We start from the raw sequence: 21,504 nt of genomic DNA on the forward strand, positions 1-21,504 counted from the left end.
TTCAGAATAATTTCCATGCTCATACAAGCAATTATAAATACCTTCCATCATAAAATCTTGAACATGACATAATGTTTAGGGACAACAAGAGATATGCTGGTCCATCTTGGCTGCCCCATCCTCTAACCCAAACTAAAACTGTTAAAATAAAAAAAGCCATTATAATTCATATATGTATCAATATTTCTTTCAAACTCATCAAACTTACTACCTCCACAACATCCACAGGCAATCTGTTTCATAGGCCAACCACCTTATTCAAAAAATAAAATTGTCTTAGCTGAAGACAGCTTCTATCTTGCTTAAATCTGTATTTGTGTTCCCTTACTTTATAATTCTTGCTGCTAAGTATGAAAAATGTTGATCTGTGAACATTATCAATTCCTTTTACAATCTTAAACACTTCAATCATATCCCTCTAACTCTTTCTTTCAAGAAAAAAACAATTTTAAGGATCTTTATCTCTCATCATATGATAACTTATCTACCCTAGGTACCATTTTAGTAACCCTTTCCAATAATTTAGCATATTTCCTTTGGTAAAGAGCCCAAGACTGAACACAGTACTCCAAATATGACTTAACCAGTGACCTATATAATGAAATTATAACCTCTTCAGATTCGTATTCAGTTCTTCTGTAAATACAACCTATTTGCCATACCACTAGCAACAGCACATTGGTTGGATGGCTTAAGAGATTCATAAACCATTACACCAAGATCCTTTTATTTCATTATACTATTAAGGTTATCCTCATCCAAGTTATTTTATAATTCAAATTATAAAATTCTAAACTTTGCGAAATATCTTCTATTAGACCCTTCAAAACTTTTCCCACAACTGGTGCAAGATTAATAGGCCTACGATTACTGGAATAACTTCTATTACCTTTCTTGGAGATAGGAGTGCCATAAACTAATATCCAGTATATTGGAACTTTTTCACTATTTAAGCACTTATAAATAATTGTGGAAAGTGGCCCACATATTTAATTCTTTACCCTCTTTAAAATTCTTGGGGAAATATTTGGCCCAGGAGCCTTATCATCCTTTAAACTTTTCAGTTTTATCATGACAAACTCAGAAATTTTGCAATTGCTTTGTTCAACATTGTTTTCATCTATCAATTGTTCAAGATGAGGAATACTGCTTAAATCTTCAAGAGAGAAAACTGAACTTAATAACCTAGCCATTTGATAATCATCAGATACAAGCCTTTCTTAATCATCCATCAAGAGTCTTATCCCCATCCTAACATTTTGTTTACTCCTAACATACTGAAAAAAATCCTTACTGTTAATTTTTAGGTTTGCAACCAAATTTGTTTATACATCCTGTTGCACATTCTAATTTCCTGTTTGACCACTTTTCTTTATCTTCTATAAAACCAGTCAATTTAAATTTCTTAAATTTGTAATGCATTTCTTTAAATTTATCTTTTACGCTATTTGCGAGCCAATCCATTTTTGTTTTGTTTACTTGGAGCTATAATTCTTTCTCTGTAAGAAATATATTTGTTTTGAATATTGAAATTTTTTCTGTAAACAATTTGCTCTGTGTCTCTAAATAAATCAGATCCCCAATTCACAACAGATAATTCTTGTTGCATCCCTTCAAAATTTTCTTTTTTGAACATTGGAATCAAGGTATCATTATTCCTGATTTCTATATGCAGAAAAACATCTGACCAAATTACAGCAATAATTACTTCCACTCTGATGTTCCCCAATTTCCACCCTCATGATTATTTCTGTATTTGAAGTTAACGATAAATACTATTATTTCTAGTAGGTTCCTTGACTCATTGGTGAAAAATTCATCTTGAAAAGTTTCTAGAAACCTTTTTCTCTCATGGTTTGACTCTAGCATTTCCCAATCAATATGTCTGATATTAAAATTACCAATAATTATGATTTCATTAACAGTTGAAATCTTAATCTCACTGTAAAGTTTTTCAATAATTTCATCAGTTTCATTTGATGGTCTGTAAAAATAATTGTTGGTAAGAGCTTTTTCCCTTTGTATTCACTAACATAAACCGAAATGGATTCAATCCATTGCTATTATTCTTAGCATTCACAACTTCAGAAGAATGTAACTCACACTTTATATGTAAAGCTACTCCTCCCATTCTCTTTACTACTCTGTCTATATTAAATTATTAATTTAACATACATTTAAGTTGACAAAGTCATCTATTTAATCATAGTTCAGTTATCAGTTATTCCCATAATATTAAAATCTTGTATTTCTACCAGCGACCCAGCATGTCTAGGTAATTAGGGCGCTCGACTTGTAATCTCAAGATCGCGGGTTCAAATCCCCATCACATCAAACATTTTAGCCCTTTCAGCCGTGAGAGCGTTATAAAGTGAAGGTCAATCCTATTATTTGTTTGTAAAAGAGTAGCCCAAGTGTTGGCGGTAAGTGGTGACGACTAGCTACCTTCTCTCTAGCCTTACATTGCTAAGTTAGGTACAGCTAGCACAGATAGTCCTCGTGTAGCTTTGCGCAAAATTATTAAACAAAGAAATTCTCATATAGTTTGTTTAATATAGGTGTTGCGACGAATTAACTAACGAATTGTCAAATAAATTTAGCACAACGCGCATATTTCAAAACCTACGAGTCCACTAAAGTTGTCTGTTTTATTTTTGTATGCTTCTAGCATTATATTAGTAACAATTAAGTTTGTTCTTATTGTTACGTGTTATAACTTATTTCGGACTAGTCTCCGATTTATTATATTAGGTACGTTAACGTATTACTGTTTCAAATAACCGCAAATCTGAGTTTGAATTTAAAAGTTAATTAAATGTTAATATGTATGAGATTTATGGTATTTACCAACCAGATTGACACACAATTTTCTTTAACACAAATATATTTTAATGTACACAAAAAAATTAAGCAATACAATTTGTAATAATGGTTATTACTAACCAGGGGGGTTGGGGTTTAAAACACCCCATGGATTCAAACTTTTTAGACAAGTTCAGTTGCAACCTGTGAAGTTTCATAAAGATTCGTGATTGCATGACAGATAATTTCACACACAACAAATGGTCAAATGCAAATTTCTGATTGAACACTTTTAATACAGCAAGTTTTGTCAGAACTAGAGAAATACAATCGAGTATCTATGAAAGGCTTAAACGCCTGTTCGTTCTTGCCAGGACATATACAACACAGTTTGGTTCAACTTTAATATCACGGTGAATGTATAATGATGCCAGGCCATTCAATCGATCTTCTGTGGTGGTATTTCTCAAATACGTTTTGAGTCTTCTGAGAGTTGAAAACAAACGCTCCACTGAGCTCGTTGACACAGGCAGCGTGGCAAATACTTTCAACAGTCTAGAAATGACTGGGAACATTTCTGCATTGCACATTGCATATGCATGTATGACATTTTTTGGTCTGTTGTTCCCAAGTGATTTGTACCAAACCCTAAGTTCACCTACTGCAGCTATTGAAGTGCTGTCAATGTCAGCTTTGTATATATTGACCAACTCTTTAGTTTGATCACATTGTTGTGCTGTAAGTTCTGACCGTTCTGTGGTAGATCCTGATGGTAGTAGACACATGAAGTTTATAAGGCTAGTGGTTTGTGGTTAGCATGGTACATCTGTCTTTTAGCCTGCCTTGGCATTATGATGTCAATTTGAATCTCACTACATAGTGTTTGAGCCTCGCAGAAAATGTTGTTAAATTCATTCACAGTATTATTTCTGTGTGAACGGATTAAATCTTTCACTATTTCTGCGTGATGCATCGCAGCACCTAAATCAATGTTCTGTTGCTGCAGTAAGTTGCACAGAGGTAAGCTAAAGGAAAACAATTTAGCAATGGTAAGTAGAGTGATGATGAATTCTGGCTGTATTATAGAACACAACAATTGATTGGCTTGTGTGGCAGAATCTCTGTCTTGCCAACCTGATATGGTCTTAAGGGCATCTGCAACTGCATGCATTAATTCTAGAAAGACAATGACTGAGTCATGCCTCTCAACCCACCGGGTGGGGCAGAGACCTTTCAAACTTTTTTTTTTCGATTCAGGTGCTTTATTCTCCACCGAAAGAGCCTTTTGTTTGGGTGTATTGAGAAAAGTTTCAATGCTAGAAATTACGCCCATGCATTTTCGCACAGGAACTTCTTTACAAGCATCAGAAATTGCCAAGTTTATGGAATGGGCACTGCAGTGTACATAGGGTGCAAATAGGAATTTATCAGTTATGTGTCTCTGGACACCATTGAATTTCCCACTCATAGAGGCAGCACCGTCGTACCCTTGTCCTCGTAGGTAAGCCATGTTAATACCATATTTTGTCAGATTGGTTATGATAACATCAGCTAAGTTTCTGCCTGTCACATCATAAACAGGTATAAATTGCAAAAAATCTCTCATTGCAACAGAGTTGTCATTGGCATGCAAATAGCTAACACACAGCGAAAACTGTTCAATGCCTGAAATATCTGTTGTTTCATTAGCTAATATTGAGAAACACTTTGCAGCATTAACCCTGTTGACCAAAGTATCAAGAACATGAGTTACAGGCATTGATGATTTCATTTTGAATTTGAGGACTCAGATACGTAGCATTCCTCTTTGTACTCGTAAGGCTTGCTGAAAGCTTAACATCACTCTTTGCCCTGTAGCGCAAAATTGCCCGAAAATTCCCATCGTTATTGATGGGCTCCTCATCAGTTTCACCAACAAACATTGGACCAGAATCATATTTTCCCTCCAAAGCTAAACTATGTCTCCCACATAGCAATACAGTATCAATAACAGGCATTAAATATTGCCGGTTCTGTTCAATTTCTCATCACCGCTATCTAATCCAAGTTTAAATCTTCCCTTATATCTCAGTTAATAGCCCTTGCAAACATGCCAGATCCTTTCCTACTTAAGTGTAAACCATCCATTCTAAAAAAAATCCCTCCTCCCATTGAACTGGTCTCATAACTTGAACCAACTAACTTGCTCATCCTTACATATTAATGAACGTTAAAATCGGGGTTCGATTCCCCTACGCGGATTCAGCAGATAGCCCGATGTGGCTTTGCTGTAAGAAAACACATACAGTCATGTGAAAAAGTTAGGACACCCTATGAAAGCCTGTGTATTTTTGTAGCATTTTTGGATATATAAATATTTAATCTCAATTTAACAATACTGAGAGATTACAGGAATATAGCTAAACAATTAAAACTGAAGAAAAGACTTTTCAAGATCTTCTGTAAATGTAATTCTTCAAAAAAGTCGTACTGCCATTTTCTAGAGTTTATACTTGTCTTCGTTTATTTCCTTAACTTTAGTTAGGATAACCTCCAACCTGCAGACTCTACATATACATTTAACATCCTTAATATTCGTTTAATTAAATTTGCATAGTAGTCCAGGGTTCCCAAATAAAACAATTTGTTGCATCTATTACACCCAACAATCTGAAAACGCTTAACCCCCGAATTAGTTTTACCCACTTTGTTGTTTGGAGAATTAAAATAAACAATTGAAACTTTGATTAAATACCAGTGGTCTGTTGTTAACATTGTTAAGCCTAAATTTGACATTTAAGATTAGTTTTAGAGAGCGTATTTAATTTGTCTTACAATCTCACTTCAAGTTGAATTATAATTAATCCTAAAGAACTGTTACACGTAATAAGCTTAATCTAACGTTCTACTATTCCTTACATTGCTAAAATATAAATATAAAAGATCGTGCCAACTATTTTAGTCCCTAGTCTTATTAAATCTAGTTACGTTTTTGTTGTTATTCAACTATAATGTCTAAAGATAAAAACTATAAAACCAAATAACGTTCAAAAATCCACAATATTATCAGAACTTAGTTTTCTATCCTGCTTCGACAAACATAAATTTTAGATTTAAAAGACTCTCTCATGCTTTATAGCTTGGACAATAATAAAATCTATTGCCTGTTATATGTTTGTGCACATAGGTAAAACGTAGAATGAATATCTGATGATATTTGTGATTTAAAAAAAAAAGTTTATAAATCACAACACAATAAAACTGATAAACTGAATACTTTTCTTCTCCAGAAGTAAACTAGAAAATGATCACGTGAATATTCTGGAGTTGTATAGTAATTCAAAGAAATGTTTTGTTTTGTTTTTTTCTTTTAGTTTTTGTGCCATTCAATGAACATTACCTCCAGGCATTTATATATCTTTACGCATGGTACAAAAAAATTGAAATGATTTATATTTATTCATAGATAACTCGAAATTAATTTTTTATTACTATTCGGTATCGTAGCTTTGTCTGAGACAATAACAGTGTCTTATCTGATTCACTATCTCTTTGAATTTGTGTGTGTACAGATCACAAGTGCGTTTGTTTTCATTTGTTTGACTGCTATGTAAAAGCAACGAGCAAACATGAAAGTTATTTTTATCTAAGTAAACATGTCGGGAAACTTAGCGTTATATAAACACCGTGGTGTGCAGAAGCATGCTTACAGCTGTGCATGACAGCAAACGTTATATTTTCTGCAACAGAAAAAAAAACGTATACAGCATAAACTCAGTGTATATAAGGCTGTTTCTGTGAAATGTTAGTCTGGTGTTATACGTAGCTTTTTGTGTAAAGTGCTTCGTTACGAGCGGTTTGTTTTCTATTGAATGTACATGTTATATTGTTCCCGAGGTGTATGCGAACTTAGATTTTCTTCGAAGGCAAATAAAGTTAACTTGTGTCATATCTAAGCTCTACACCAACGCATAACGATAAATTTTGGAATATCATCATAGGTAATTAGTTTCTATATCTCTAGAAAGTTATTACAATTGTTACTTTTCAATTGAGCAATCAATATCAAAAATTAACAACTTCAGTTTACGCCATCTACCGGTGTGTAGAAGGGTTAAATATTTCATTGTTTTTAAACATTTATAAAATGTGACGATTAAAATGTGGTGTTTGAAGAGTTTACCTTGTATTTTAAAACTCAAATATGCCATCGTGTTAATAACATACCTTTTAAACCACTATGGTATGTAAGAGTGGGTGTACTGATCTCTTCCTAGCAATTTAGCAGTGTAAGGCTAGAGGGAAGGCAGCTAGTCATCACCACCCACCGCCAATTCTTGGGCTACTCTTTTACCAACGAATAGTGGGATTGGCCGTCACATTATAACGTCTAAGGCTGAAAGGGCGAGCATGTTTGGTGTGAGAGGGATTCAAACTCGCGACCCTCGGAATACTAGTCGAGTGCCTTAACCACCTGGGCATGAGGGGCCATGAATTATTGTAAGACGGCAACAAACATTTAATTGTGGATCATGTCAAAATATACATATTCCAACTATATTGTTGTTTTTTTGTTATTAAGCACAAAGCTATACAAAGGGCTATCTGTGCTCTGCTCACCACAGGTATCGAAACGTGGTTTTTAGGAGTATTAGTCTACAAACATAACACTGTGCCACTGGGGAGGCTCAACTATATTACACTATATAAAATATGATATACAAAAATTTTACATTCCTTAAATACCAACATTTTATAAAGAGGAATCAAAACCGAGTAAAAGGGTGAAAAAGAAAAAAGAAAGGAATAGCTGTTTGCTTCCATTTTGGATAAACATTTCAAAGTCATCTCGTCTGGATCATCAAACATTGCACTTTTAATTAAAGAAAGTATCTGTTACACATAAATTGCCAATTCTAAATAATTATTTTGGTTGTTTTGAATAACATGTATAATTCCGAAAAAAGAGAGTAATTTTGCCACCGATGTTACACTATCCAATTTACTCATTTAAAGAAAAATAGTGAATTTCATCCTTTTATTCTGCATTTTAATTCGTAAAATATTGGTACTTTATAAATTTAGAATTGTTTATATCTAATATTTTATCTTGTGTTATATAGCTTACAGAAGGTGCAATTTTTATATTTTGAAACGTTCAACAATTAAATGTTTGTTACCGCTATTCACGTGTCAAATGTTTCTTTTTGTTGTCCTCACATTGTGAGTATGTGTGGGACTCGTGGTGGACAGAGCACAGATAGTCTACTGTGAAAACTTGTGTTTAATTGCAAAGGCCTCACACTATTATTCATCATTGACTTTTGTATATTACAAATTTCCAGTTTCAGTTATGCCATTTTATTATTGGTAATAAGGGGCTAAGTATTAGGGAGAAAAAACAAAACTTTCTACCTTGCAGATATCTGGCAGATTTTGGTAATAAAACGTGAGATTTAAGTACCAGATTATCCCTAATGTTTGGTGGCTGAAGACAAATCACAAAATAATATTGGTAAAACACTTGAAAGAGCAAGTTAGAAAATAAATTACACTGAATAGTTATAAAAACTTTTCACATTTGCAATATACTTAGAGTTTTGGAAAATAGTGGAGGGGCTTAGTACAATTAGCTCTTCACGATAAAGTCTTGGCGTACTGTACTGCACAGTAGGTAGGCTTTCACGCAACATTGTAAAGTGTTTATAAAAATCTTACACTCCAGGTTAACAATTGCTACAAATAATTTTTAAAGTGTATATATACACATATTTGGACTACATTTTTTAAAGGAACATTTTATTTGGGTTGCGAGAAAATATTGGTGGTATGCTTGAAATTAAAATATCATAAAATACATTAGTCAAGACGTGTGTGGTGTGAATAAACTAATTAAATTCTTTATCCATAGCATTATGGATAAAGTAATTGTGGAGATAAAACCTAATAGTTTGTGAAGAATTTTGAATGTGATAATTTCCAACTAATTCTTTGGGCTCAGGTTGATTGGAATGTGAATCCCAGGGTTCATTCATGTGTCGTTGCTATGTAAACACGTTCTGCACTTTTTAGTCATGGACTCACAGGTCCACTATAAGAATAACTCTTCGGTCAGACTAAAGTAGTTTTAACAGGTCAAATTAAGAATAGTTTAATTTAGAAATAGAATAATATCAGCAGGAAAGTTCTGATTATAATCGTTAGAAAGTTTTGACCCATAGTAACGAATCATTATCAGGTAAGTATTACATTCATAGTAGTCTTTCTTAATGTATTTCTTACGTGGCTCATCGCGAAGCTTTATGCCTCGTTACGGTAAAATTCGTTTTCAATTCCTACAATAGATTTTGTGTATATAGACTGTATTGTATTTTTTCCTCGTAACAACAAATGTTTAGCCCTGGAATGAAGCCAGCAGATCTAATGTTTTTTTTTTCCTCGTTTCTGCTACTGTTAGTTATTATTCAGGTTACTTGGGCTTGTACTTTATGCTAGATATCAGTAACTTGAGTAAAGAATCATGTCCTGACAGTTGTATATGCTAATCACGTAAGCACAAACAATAAATAAATATTATCACGATGGACCCGACATGGCCAGGTGGTTAGAGCGCTAGACTCCCAATCTGAAAGTCGCGGGTTCGAATCTCCGTCTTATCAAACATGTTCGGCCCGGCATGGCCAAGCGTGTTAAGGCGTGCGACTCGTAATCTGATGGTCGCGGGTTCGAATCCCCATCACATCAAACATTTTAGCCCTTTCAGCCGTGGGAGCGTTATAATGTGACGGTCAATCCCACTATTCGTTAGTAAAAGAGTAGCTCAAGAGCTGGCGGTGAGTGGTGATGACTATCTGCCTTCCCTCTAGCCTTACGTTGCTGAATTATGGACAGCTAGTGCAGATAGCCACGTGTGGCTTTGTACGAAATTCAAGAACAACCAAATAAAATAATATGACGGATCAGCTTCGTGACATGATTATGATAAAATAATATGATGGATCAGCTTCGTGACATGATTATGATAAAATAATATGATGGATCATCTTCGTGACATGATTATGATAAAATAATATGATGGATCAGCTTCGTGACATGATTATAATAAAATAATATGATGCAATCAGCTTCGTGACATGATTATGATAAATCTAAAAGCTGGATTTTTTAGTAAACATTTATAATTCATGACTAAGTATATCATTAAACTTATAGAGTTTGTCATTTTATATTAAATATTTTTAATTTTCTTAACAGTGAAGTTACCAATTCAATAACATTTTATTTTTATTGTTGTTGTTTTTAGCGTAAATCTACTAAATGGGCTATTAGCGCTCTGTTTACCTCAAGAATTGAACTTTGGATTTTAGCTTTTTTATTTCATTGACTTATCGTTGACCCATATGGGGACAATAAATTTTAAAACAAGGTAGTTCAAAGATGTTTTCGTTATTACAAATTTCGGTAATCTCCAGAAGATCACAGATAATGTTCGTTTCTGTTTGAAGTAAATTGCAATATACTATCACGCTCAAAGAATACATCGCTAAAGTTCCGAAGCTTTCTGAAAACAGCTATGAAAATAAGTGTAATATAAGTTACATAAAATGAAAGACAAATCACCTAATCAATTCTACAAATCATTCTTTGACTGGCGTCCGAATAGCCCCCATTGGCACAGCGGAATATCTGCGGACTTACAACGCTAGAAAATGGATTTCGATACCCGTGATGGGCAGAACAGAGATAGCCCTTTGTGTAGCTTCATGCTTAGCTATAAACAAGTGTCTAAATATTCATTTTTCACGTGCTATTCTACAACTACTGAGAATTACAGCATTCAGTATTTTTATCAAAACATAAGCACTTCCTGTTTATTATGTGTTACAACTTTGGGATTAATTTTTTGGCGTTATGGACACTATCTACCGAGTGCAGGATGTATTCTTAAAACACTAGTACCGAGATCTTTCCAGGAACAGAAATTGTCTATAGCTAAACGAAGTACAAAAAAAGATTTGTACAAGTACTATTTTTTTTTTTACCAAATGGTACAAAGTTATTATTATTCATGTTCCTTCATTCCTGGTTTACGTCATCGTAAAATATTAAGTTTAATAGTGCTCTTAAAAGTTTTCATCAACGCAACTTCCTCATAAACTAGAGTCACATCCACTTGGTATAATTAAGTTTTGAAGTTTGCTTGTGGTTAACACGTGGTTATGCGTTACTGAATTGAAACGACTTTTTAAGTAGAAATTTCATGTTTTACAATAAAGCGGAAGCGTGTACAAAACAAGTTTTCTACGATAACATCCTGTCACGTGAGTAGTTAACTGTGTGACTGTTTTCATATTTGTTACACACACACATACCAGTTAGACTTTTTATCAATGTAAAACATGCAACCTTAAACTTGTATATGAATATGAACATATTTAATAGTATGGTTTTCATGAGCTTCGAAGACACAGTCACACCAGATATTTGCAGTAATTTGTACTTATTAAATCAGTGATAAGCCATACTGATAACATCCATGTACCTCCTCCATCAGGACCGAATTTAAGAACTGTAGGAACCAGAACAGACTCCCTCAGGCCAAAGTGGGATAACCTCTCTCTTTGAAAACCCTCTACTTAATTTTGGAGATAAATGTTCCCTCTTTAAAGTAATACCTCAGTTTACGTTACACATTCCAGCTGTCCAGACGATTCTGCCCCCGCTTTTCCTGTTATGTATTTATTTGCTGAACCACTGCGTTTTTTCCATCCTTTTCTGTTTATTCCACTATTGCCATCACTCTACTTGTTCATGACTAGTAACAGACACCAAAATATAGCTAGCATGATCATAGGGCTAGTGAATTCGATTTAGTGTTCTAAAAATACTTATGTAACTTAATCTGGGCTATCCTCCCCACCAGCTACGACTCTGGTCTCTTAAATCCATCTACCCCTTCCCCAAATCCAAAAATATGTTTCATATATAGCTCGTTTTTATTCGAATTTATTCGGCTTATTATGTCCAGCACCCAGAACAAGATTACCGATTTGTCCTTTCACTTGTTCAAAAGAATCTTCCCAGCGTACATTACTCGTATAGACGACTTCCTTCGTGTTTAGACTAATGCACAAACACGAAATTCAAACATAAAGACACGGTCACAGCTTTCTTTATAATATATAATATTGATATATGTGGTGTTACTAGCTCAGTGACAGCAGTATTCACTTAGAGTCTTTCATTTATCGTTATTCCAGCAGCTTGCAGTGAGAGTAAACTGTGAGCACTAATGCATAGTTTAAAAGGGGTAATGGTTCACCGACGGCGTACATACTACACCAATAATTTATTTATTTATTTTGTAACAAGTCTTTTTCTGCCGCCCCTATTCAACTGCACCCAGAGCAGCTGTTCCTGTTTTCCTGCTCTAGTCACGGTCCTTAAGGGTGTGTGGAAGCCGCACGTGTGACTCGCGGATTAGCTAAGGTTGTACACTGACCCAGCTGGTATTATATTCTGTGCAACAGCCAAAACGGTTTTCAGTATATGACCATATCACATTTATAATTTTTATACTAAGCACTGGGATCTCTTTTCTCAGAACGGGCGAACTTAAAACAAGTAACTCCAAGAACTTGTGGATCATTTGTTATATACTATGAAGAACTATACAAGACGTGAGCCCAAAGATCATTTAATTGATTATTATTTTTCATGACTAGTGCTCTCGGATATTGAGATAAAGCTAAATAATATATTAAACATATAGATATTGTATTGGTTCTGCAGTAAACCCAGTACCTCATGGAGGTGGTTTTCTAGTGCTACATCCACCAGCAAATTGGAAAACAGAAGATTTACACTACGAAAATGACAATGAATTACGTTTATGCCTCATCTGATCACACAAGAATAGCTAACTGATCTGATTCGTGACTTGTCTCTATCAAAGCAGCATGGGTAACTTCTTGGCTCTCGTTTAGAGCAATGGAACTTATTAGCTCCAAGAATAAGAGTTGCAGTTTGCCAAAGTCACTATCAAAGCATGCAAGATACTTTGTGTTTCTATATAAATGTTAATACACTAATGGAAGAATTAAGTTCTGAACATCATCCTCAATTATGGAGATTTGTGATCATCTCATCTAAAGCTGTACTTTTGCATAATGGGAACTCTTAAGCCATCGATTGTTATTGCTTATGCTGTTAGCATGAAAGAAACGTTTCAAAGCATACAGATTATACATTCTTAAATACAATTTTCAATGAATAAGTAAAGTTATTAAAGAAGTTATTTTGACGGCATATAAAAATCTTTCGAATAAATATATCATAACTCGAAAACTGATCAGAAGTTTTCAACATGAGTTTTAGAATTGGTGGAATTACTCAGAAACTGTTGTATTTTTAATAGTAGCAGGAACATTTTTTTGTTGGTTACTGTAAATGATGATTCCACTATTACTCTGGCTATTATGTGTTTACCAACTTTCAGCGTAAGCTTACTTCAAGCATGTATAGGCTTAGTTTATTTGTTCATAGACTGTATTAAAAGTTATCTGTGATTTGTCTGAAAAATATTTTCAATGAATATTGCGTTAGGCGCCTGTAACAGATTTTGTTGTTGAAAGTAACAGTGTTGGTGGGAAATAGAATAGTGGTGAAGACGCACGTTAACTGTTGCTCTAAAATAAAGGAACTCACCCTGATCGCATTTTTGTACGGTGTAAGGATAACAGAGAAATGATGCAATAATCTGTATTAAGATGCGTGTAATAAATATACTATTGTTGTAAAACTGTAAAAACTAATTGACTAGTATACTTTTCCGTCACATTTTATTACAAACTAAGGTCGATAAGGAAGTAAATAAAACGGTATAAAAATATATATATAATACGTTATTTTTGTAAAACTTGAAGGTACTTGGCGTGTGTCTTTCCATCACCTTTCAGCAGAAAGAAATAGTAAAACTGTATGTATATATGTATAATATATTATTGTTGTACAACTGTGAAGGTACTCGACTGCTATTTTTCCATCAGTTTTTTATATTGTCTGCGGTATAAGAGCAGTGAAAGGTATAACAATACAGAAATAGTACCATAAACGACATAAAGTTATTTTAATATGTTGTTGCTGTAAAACTGAAAAGTGATTGGTTTGTTGGACATCGCGCTAAGTTAATCAAGGGCTAACAGTTCCTAATAGACTAAAAGACAGGCAGTTAGGCAAGTCTGCCCACTTATGATGGGCTGCTATAATCGAATAGTTGGATTTCAATTTATAACATTTCAACAGGCCAGACATGCGTAGCTGAATTATGGGAAAACATATTAAAACCAAAACAGTTTTTATGAACTTTACATTCGCAGGTCTATGTAGTGTCTTGTTCACTTTGAGCATATGTGACTCGGTACAAAACCGTTAGAATGGAAAAAGGAAATTCTATCTTGGAGAAATTCATCTGTGGAGATTTTACTCTCAACCTATGAGGGCATATGTAATTATTAGGCAAACTAAAGGAAACTAATATTTTTAATATCCCTACTGATTTAGATTTATTCAAAAAAATAATATTTACTCTTCCACGTTCGTTTTTTTGCCCAAAAGATAATTACTGGAACTCATTATGACCGACGTTAATTAATTCTGAGAACTTATAAGTGAAAGCAGAGAAGAATATATTATAGTAAGTTAACCACAATAAATCTGACATCATTTTCGAAACATGCCATTAAAGTTATTTGTTTTATGCAGAGAAGCTAGACCTCAGTGCCAATATGCTTCGCCTGTTCCTTCTGTTAAAGAGGGTAGTGGAGGGGGGCGTGTGTTTCCAACCACAGTCTAGTTTCCTTTTGTTTTATGAACGTTATTGAGGCTTGACACACGTCTAACTGATCACTGCTTCATCTTGGTTTCACCAATAAATACAAAAATTCCTGAACATTTGGTTCTCGTATTTGCTGTGTCGTTTAGCTTGAAGGACGGCACGTGCTCTGTTTAACAGACTTTCTTATTGATCAGTCCGACGTCTAGAAAGGTGTTTGTCTCTTATTTACGTACATCTAGTTTTATTTCCTTGTGAACCCGGTTTTTTTTTTCTTCTCTGTAGCCGGGTGACGTTCTTATGACAATTCATCATCCTGTCGTGGTATTGTTTCGAATTAATCAAATCTTATAACAATTTTCTTTTTTTATACTGTCATTTTCTTAATTCGAGTTCTTTTCAGAAATGCTATCAATGTTTAGCGTCGTCTACCAGAACTACTTACTGAATGTAACAAAACTTAATTCAACAACTTCTGGAAATGTTTGTGTTTTTGTGATTTTTTTGAAGGCAGAATTCATTACACTTGGAAACGTTTTTATCTTCTAGAGAAGAATGTTTTGGATTTGAAGAAGACGATAATTAACCCGATGTGAAAATTGTGTTTTGATAACGTTTCAAGATGGATTTTCTTTTTATTTTAAGGTGAAAACTCGATTACTAAAATTACATGAACGTGCACGTTATTGTGACGTGCCTGTAAATGTTTTTTACTAACTTGAGTGGATCCGTCAAAAACATCACCTGTCGAATAATCGGTAGTTCTGAGATAAAGACTAAATCCATGAAGAGAGATACTGTGTGTGTATTTCTTATTGCAAAGCCACATCGGGCTATCTGCGGTATCCCCGAGGGGAATCGATCCCCTGAGTTTAGCGTTGTAAATCCGTAGACTTACCGCTGTCTTACCGCTTGTATAAGTCACCCTTCTACTTGCTACTGTAGTTACGTTATCAGTTGTAGTAATACAAGTGTTTTTTTTTTTTTTATAAAGGTTGAATGCACACTGGAATATTTTTACCTTCTTTTATTGGACAGTACAGTTTCTTAAAAGAAAGTCCCAAAAGGCACTGAAATCGAGCAGAGCTGAAGCATTATATTGGAAATGTTATTTTTGCAGTGTTCTACACTGCTTAAAATAAGAACGAAACAAGTGTGGTCTTTGTAAAATTCTTCTTGTGTAATTTTATAAGGCTCGTTTTTCTTAAAGTTCAAATTCCAGTATAATCAGTTCTTAAGTTTAAATAACGCGCAACTAGTTTTATTTTCATACATTTCCAGCTTCAGTTCTGTCTGTTTTTCTTAAGTTTCCAGTTAAAATATGATCATCTTATTTTCTTATATTTCTAGTTTCAGCTATACTTATCTTACTTTTGAAATAGACTGAAAAAGAGTAATTGATAGTTAGACATAAAGTATTTAACTTAATAACTGATAAAATTAAAATCCCTAAAAATATTGAAAATAATTTTTTTTTTCTCAACTAAAACGTGTGGGAACAATGTTAAATGCAGAACGTTAAGAAAATGTTTAATAACAAAAGTATAGTATAAGTGCTTTTAGCTGAAAACTGACCACAAACTTCTTGTCTCTATATATTTTGACACAAAGCTAGAGACTGTCTTGATTGGAACTTTTTCTTCTTTACTCTTTACTTTATTTCTAGTGTTTCATCTGTTGTATCGTATTCTTCCATATTTTTTGTCGTTTTCAGTTCAAGTATTATAAAATGCCTACTATATATTTTTCGGGACAAGAAGTAACGGGCTCCAAACTTTGTACTGTCACCAATAAAATAGATATACGAAACACGTTATATATCGATAGGGTGATTCTTTCTCGATCCGAGTAATTGACTGATGTTAAGAAGACTTACAATGGCACAAACAACATGGCGCGGTTCTTCAGAAAACTGTTTTTGCTTTGGAGAAAGGTTCTGAGGAACCATTTTTGTTTATGTCACATCATTTTAGAACGTCGTGTGTTGTGTTAAAGTAATGTGTACCCAACTCAAACCGTAAGGTTGGAACATTCCCTTTCAGTTACAGTATCAAGGTTCTCGTTTTTTATTCGATTGTCCGATTTCTGAAATTAAAATCACTGGTCAGCTAAAATCGAACATTTGAAACTTAACCGTCATTTTTTAAATTAGGTAGACATTTTGTTTGGCACATTCAAAACGTTATTTCGGACGTAAAAGGACCATTGTTATGCTATTACATATGTACGTGAATAACCTAAAGAAATTCTAATATTTTTGTGTACTTACATATTTCTATTCATTTTTATAACGCCATCTAGACCAATCACCCTGTTAGAAACATAAATCTGCGACCTTTCTGTAATGGCCTTTCCCAAAATATATAATCTCGTCTTTATCCGTTTTGTGCCCCTCGGTCACCTCGGTTTGCATCAGATTACCCTTCCAGAACAACGAAACCATTACACATACCAACTTAGCTGCCATAACAAAAATTCTCAGTTATGAGCCCAACCTATACAGCAAAACAACAACAGCAACAACATTAAGGTATCCGAAACGTACAGCGTACTGTACGAATCCTTTCTATATTAATAAATGCAGTAGTGTAATGACTGTTCGATTTTCCAGGCTTTTAGTGAGTGCAATGTAGAATCATATTTCTGGAGAAAGAGACCTCAACAGTTTTTATTTGGATTTTCACTTTACTACACCCACGTATCTCCCAGTGGTTCATTGATAATACTACTGACTTGCAACACTAATATCTGGGGTTTGAGTCCCTGTGGTGGACAGAGCGCAGATTGCTAATTTCGTAGGTTTGCGCTAAAATAAACAAGCTACAGCCGTGTCAGCGACTGTGGTCGGTAAATTGCGTGATATTTCGATCTTAACATTCTTAGATATCGGCTAAGCTTCTTTCAGTTCTCACAGAACAGCTTAACTTTCAAAATACCGAAAACGCTTGCCCTGATGTACTTTTCTTCGTATCTTTATTCATCTCTCTGGGGATCAGCGGCAAGTTTAAGGATTTATAATGCTCAAATTTGGGGTTCGATCCCCTGTGATATACATAGCACAAATAACGTATAACCTTGCGATAAAAAACAAACGAAAATCTTTAATGTAAAACTTCATCCAGACCATCTAAATGTCACGTTGTTAAAGTAAGGATGCTCGAGACATGGACTTTCTACAAACTGCTCAGTGTACGTTTATATGTTATCAAACTATTTGTACTCGTTTTCTGCTTCACTACTTACGAGAATTTCATATATTACGACTGTTAATGTGACTAGGCCAGCATCCATCCAATCGAAGGAAAGACGTACTTGTGCCTGAACAAGTGAGAAGGGAGATGGAAAGTTGTATTATATCCTTCGTATTTATGTTTTCATTTCCTGTTGTAAACCATAGACCTGACCATCTAAATATATATTTTCCGGGCCTAACAGTTACGTTATTTCTGTGTTGTTTACCAATCAGTTGGTGCAGTTCTTTCAGTGTTTGTTTGTCTACATAAGCAGCTATGTTATAAACATATAATACACTGTGTGTTAGAATTGAGGTAAACAAAGACAATTGTACAATAAATAACTTATTTATTACTCGGATAGTTTCGCCAGTAAAAGCAACGTCATTTATGATGTTCATAAATATTTACACAAATTCTGAGGCTGTTCTTAAACCAACAGCAGGCTAGACAGTAAAACGTGTATCGCATCCTAAAAGTGTTGTCATGGACACAAAATGAAAACGGAATTTGTCATTCTCTTGCTATTTTTATAAGTTCATCCACATTGGAAAGTGAATGCAAAATAGTTGAATTGTACCATGAACTTTATATAGGTAAATGGCATTTTCGCTGAATTTTTGGACTTGTTGAAACTCGTACATGTTGGATGCAATTGTGATATTTTCAGATAGCTTTGATTTCGACTGACATTCACAAGGTGGGTCTGAAGAATAACTGGAGATTTTTCAAGATATTTACTTTGAAATAAGTATATATTATCTAATACGTTTTAGAGGAATTGAACACAAATTTGCAACCACAGTGATGTTGTATTTTACTTGTCACAATGGACAGTATTTGTTTTCTGTCATCATCAGTTAGGTTTGGGATCGTTTATGATGTTATAGAACAAATAACTCAGATGAGATTGTACTAGACTATTTGAGATCATATTCCAGACCTGTAACGTACTTAATTCATTTATGTCAGACTTTCCCAGAACAACTGACAACTCACCCTTTTGTGACTGGTTATTTGAAATGAAACGTAAGGGGGTCATATCTTTAAAAAAATGGTTGCCAGTGGAAGTGATAACTGTTTAACTTCACATACTGCATGTGACTTTAACACGAGGAAGCAAAAGGTGCTACTCTCTGTAAACGACATAGAATAGTAGGTAGTTAGAGCAAAAGGAAATTAATCACCTTCTTTAATAATGTGTTGTGTAGAAACCGTACATACCTCCACAGAAAACAAATTAAAACAAAATTCTATATAAGCATAATGGAGTATAAAGCACTTGGTATTTTGATACACTTTAACATCACTTGTTTGGCAAGGATCGCCCCAATCTTGGCTGAAGGATATATATGTGTGTATATGTATATATATGCATCTTCATTTACCAGGTCCAGAGCTAGAATCTAAAACTGTCATAATTTGAGTGTTTGTAATCACATATCGTCTGTATGTTTTTCATCCAGAAAACATAATTGTGTTTATTGTCTGTATAAATAGTACGGCTGCATTTGTTTGTCTGGAACTTTTCTCGCAAATTTGTCTGTAAAACGCTACTTATCTCATATCATTACCAAGACCTTTGTCCAACGAGATCGGATTGCGCAATGACTTTCAATTCAGAATTACCTTGTCTGTGTTTTTGTTTACTCAGACCTTTCAACTAAACAAGTATAGTACATGATAGCACAATGTCCTTGTCTTCACGTGAAGACTATCTTCGATTTCAACTTTTTTTTTCAATTTACAAAGTATGTATTTCACATAAACAACACTTACCCGAGTGTAATTTCCGAACATCAAATAAAAAGTACACTAATTACAATTTCTTGTCCTATTTATGTCTAAAATATGCGTGTGCAATTAGTCTTAAACCATATGCTTATCAGTTTGTGAACACAGATTCGGACGTTACTGGATATTCAGCTACATTTACTTTTATTATAACGTTATTTTTCTTTGCAATAATTGATCTTCGGTTTGATTAGTAGACTGTTATAAACCCTTTTCAGCTAATTTTTTCATTGATATCGTTGTTTTTTGTTTTTGTGAGTTTCTTTTTTAAATCACAGGACTGTCATACACTGAACACTGATAATTGTTTAATACCCCGCACATTGTTATGAATACTATTACATTATTGTTTACTTTAAATACAAATTTAATTAAATAAAGTTACATACATGTAATTTTATTAAATACAATTACATTTACGCGAGTTTGTTTGCCTGACTACATAAATATTTTGTGAAATGGACCAAGATTTATCGATTTAATACGTAATGTCTACAAAAAAGTGTTACTTAAATGGCGTGCTTGAAAATGATAGAATAAGGAAAATTCAAGCGAGTTGCATGAAAACCACTGCAAATGTTTTGCAGGTCGCGGCTAATATAGAAGTAAGAAACGCAAAGTACCTTTGTGCTTCCTAATTTTGAGAATACAGTTTTTATGCTGTCACTTAGCAAATTAACATGTTTAAAACTAATGTAAATATATATAGTTTTTCTAATTTTACAAATAGACTTACATTTATATATAATGTTGTATACTTATTTTTGGTTCATTGAATGTTACATAAAATACCTGGATTAGGTAAAAAGAAAACTTTTTATGAAAGCAAATCCAGAATCTGAATTTTGGTCTAAATAATCCTGTGTTTTCAAGTTTTACATTTCATATAATTTCTAAAATAAGGCCCCTCTTTTCTCATTGTTGTTTTACTAATACTCTGTCATAAGAGAATGAACATTCTTAGATTTTTGTGTAGAATGGACCCATTTGCTGCTTTACGATGAACATGTTCATATTATGAATCCGGGGGTTTATGGTTCTTGTTCCCTTTGTGTAAGAACTTACTATGGACCATGAGGCTGTAAATGTAGTATACGAATTGTGGTAAGAGCCCACTGTTTAGGTATGCTCAAGAGTTGGCAGTAGCTACTGTTATTGCCGGCTTCCTTCTAGTCTTAAGTTTGATATAACGAATAGCTAAACGACGTGGCTGTGTTCAGTCTACCAAGCAGTAGACTGAATAAACTATTCTTGTGACATAAGTAGTTAGAGGTGGTTCTGTACCTATATTGTCCGACTCTACAAAACCATATTTTTAATATAGCATTTCTATTTTCCTAAATAACGTGAATTCCGTATAAAATGATATTATAATTACTTTTATATCTTTATCTTGACTTGAAAATTTTTTTTCTTTAGTTGGACAGTCACCTCTTTACATTCATCTGAAATCCAAATCATACGTTCGAGTAAGTGTTATTAATGTGTAATCCATTCGGACTTAGAATCTCAACTTTTTCGTTGCTGAACTTTTATTTGTACTTTATCGTTATGGTTTTCTTTATCTATTTAATAAATATTTGTTTGTAAATATGAATTTTGTCTCCGGATTTACAACGCTAAAATCAGGGGTTCGATTCCCCTAGGTGGGCTGAGCAGATAGCCCTTTGTGGCTTTGCTATAAGAAAAACACACACAAAACACAAAATAATATGAATTTTGATCAAAAATAAAAATTTCAGTATACAATATTTAATAATTCAGCGTCCTTTTATAGAGTTGATTAAATCTGATAGCTCATTTAAAAGTATCTATAACATTCTGTATATTAAAAAATATGTGAAATAATAGGTGTAAATATTT

At 33.7% G+C, this 21,504-nt stretch overlaps 1 protein-coding gene across 9 annotated transcripts in view; it reads left to right on the forward strand.

The window, feature by feature from the left end:
* LOC143227828 (ras GTPase-activating protein nGAP-like) overlaps positions 1 to 21,504 on the forward strand; it is a 215,607-nt gene that overhangs the window by 102,200 nt on the left and 91,903 nt on the right. The window lies entirely within an intron of this gene.

Source organism: Tachypleus tridentatus, chromosome 1 (assembly GCF_004210375.1).
Source record: "Tachypleus tridentatus isolate NWPU-2018 chromosome 1, ASM421037v1, whole genome shotgun sequence".
Lineage (NCBI taxonomy): Eukaryota > Metazoa > Arthropoda > Merostomata > Xiphosura > Limulidae > Tachypleus > Tachypleus tridentatus.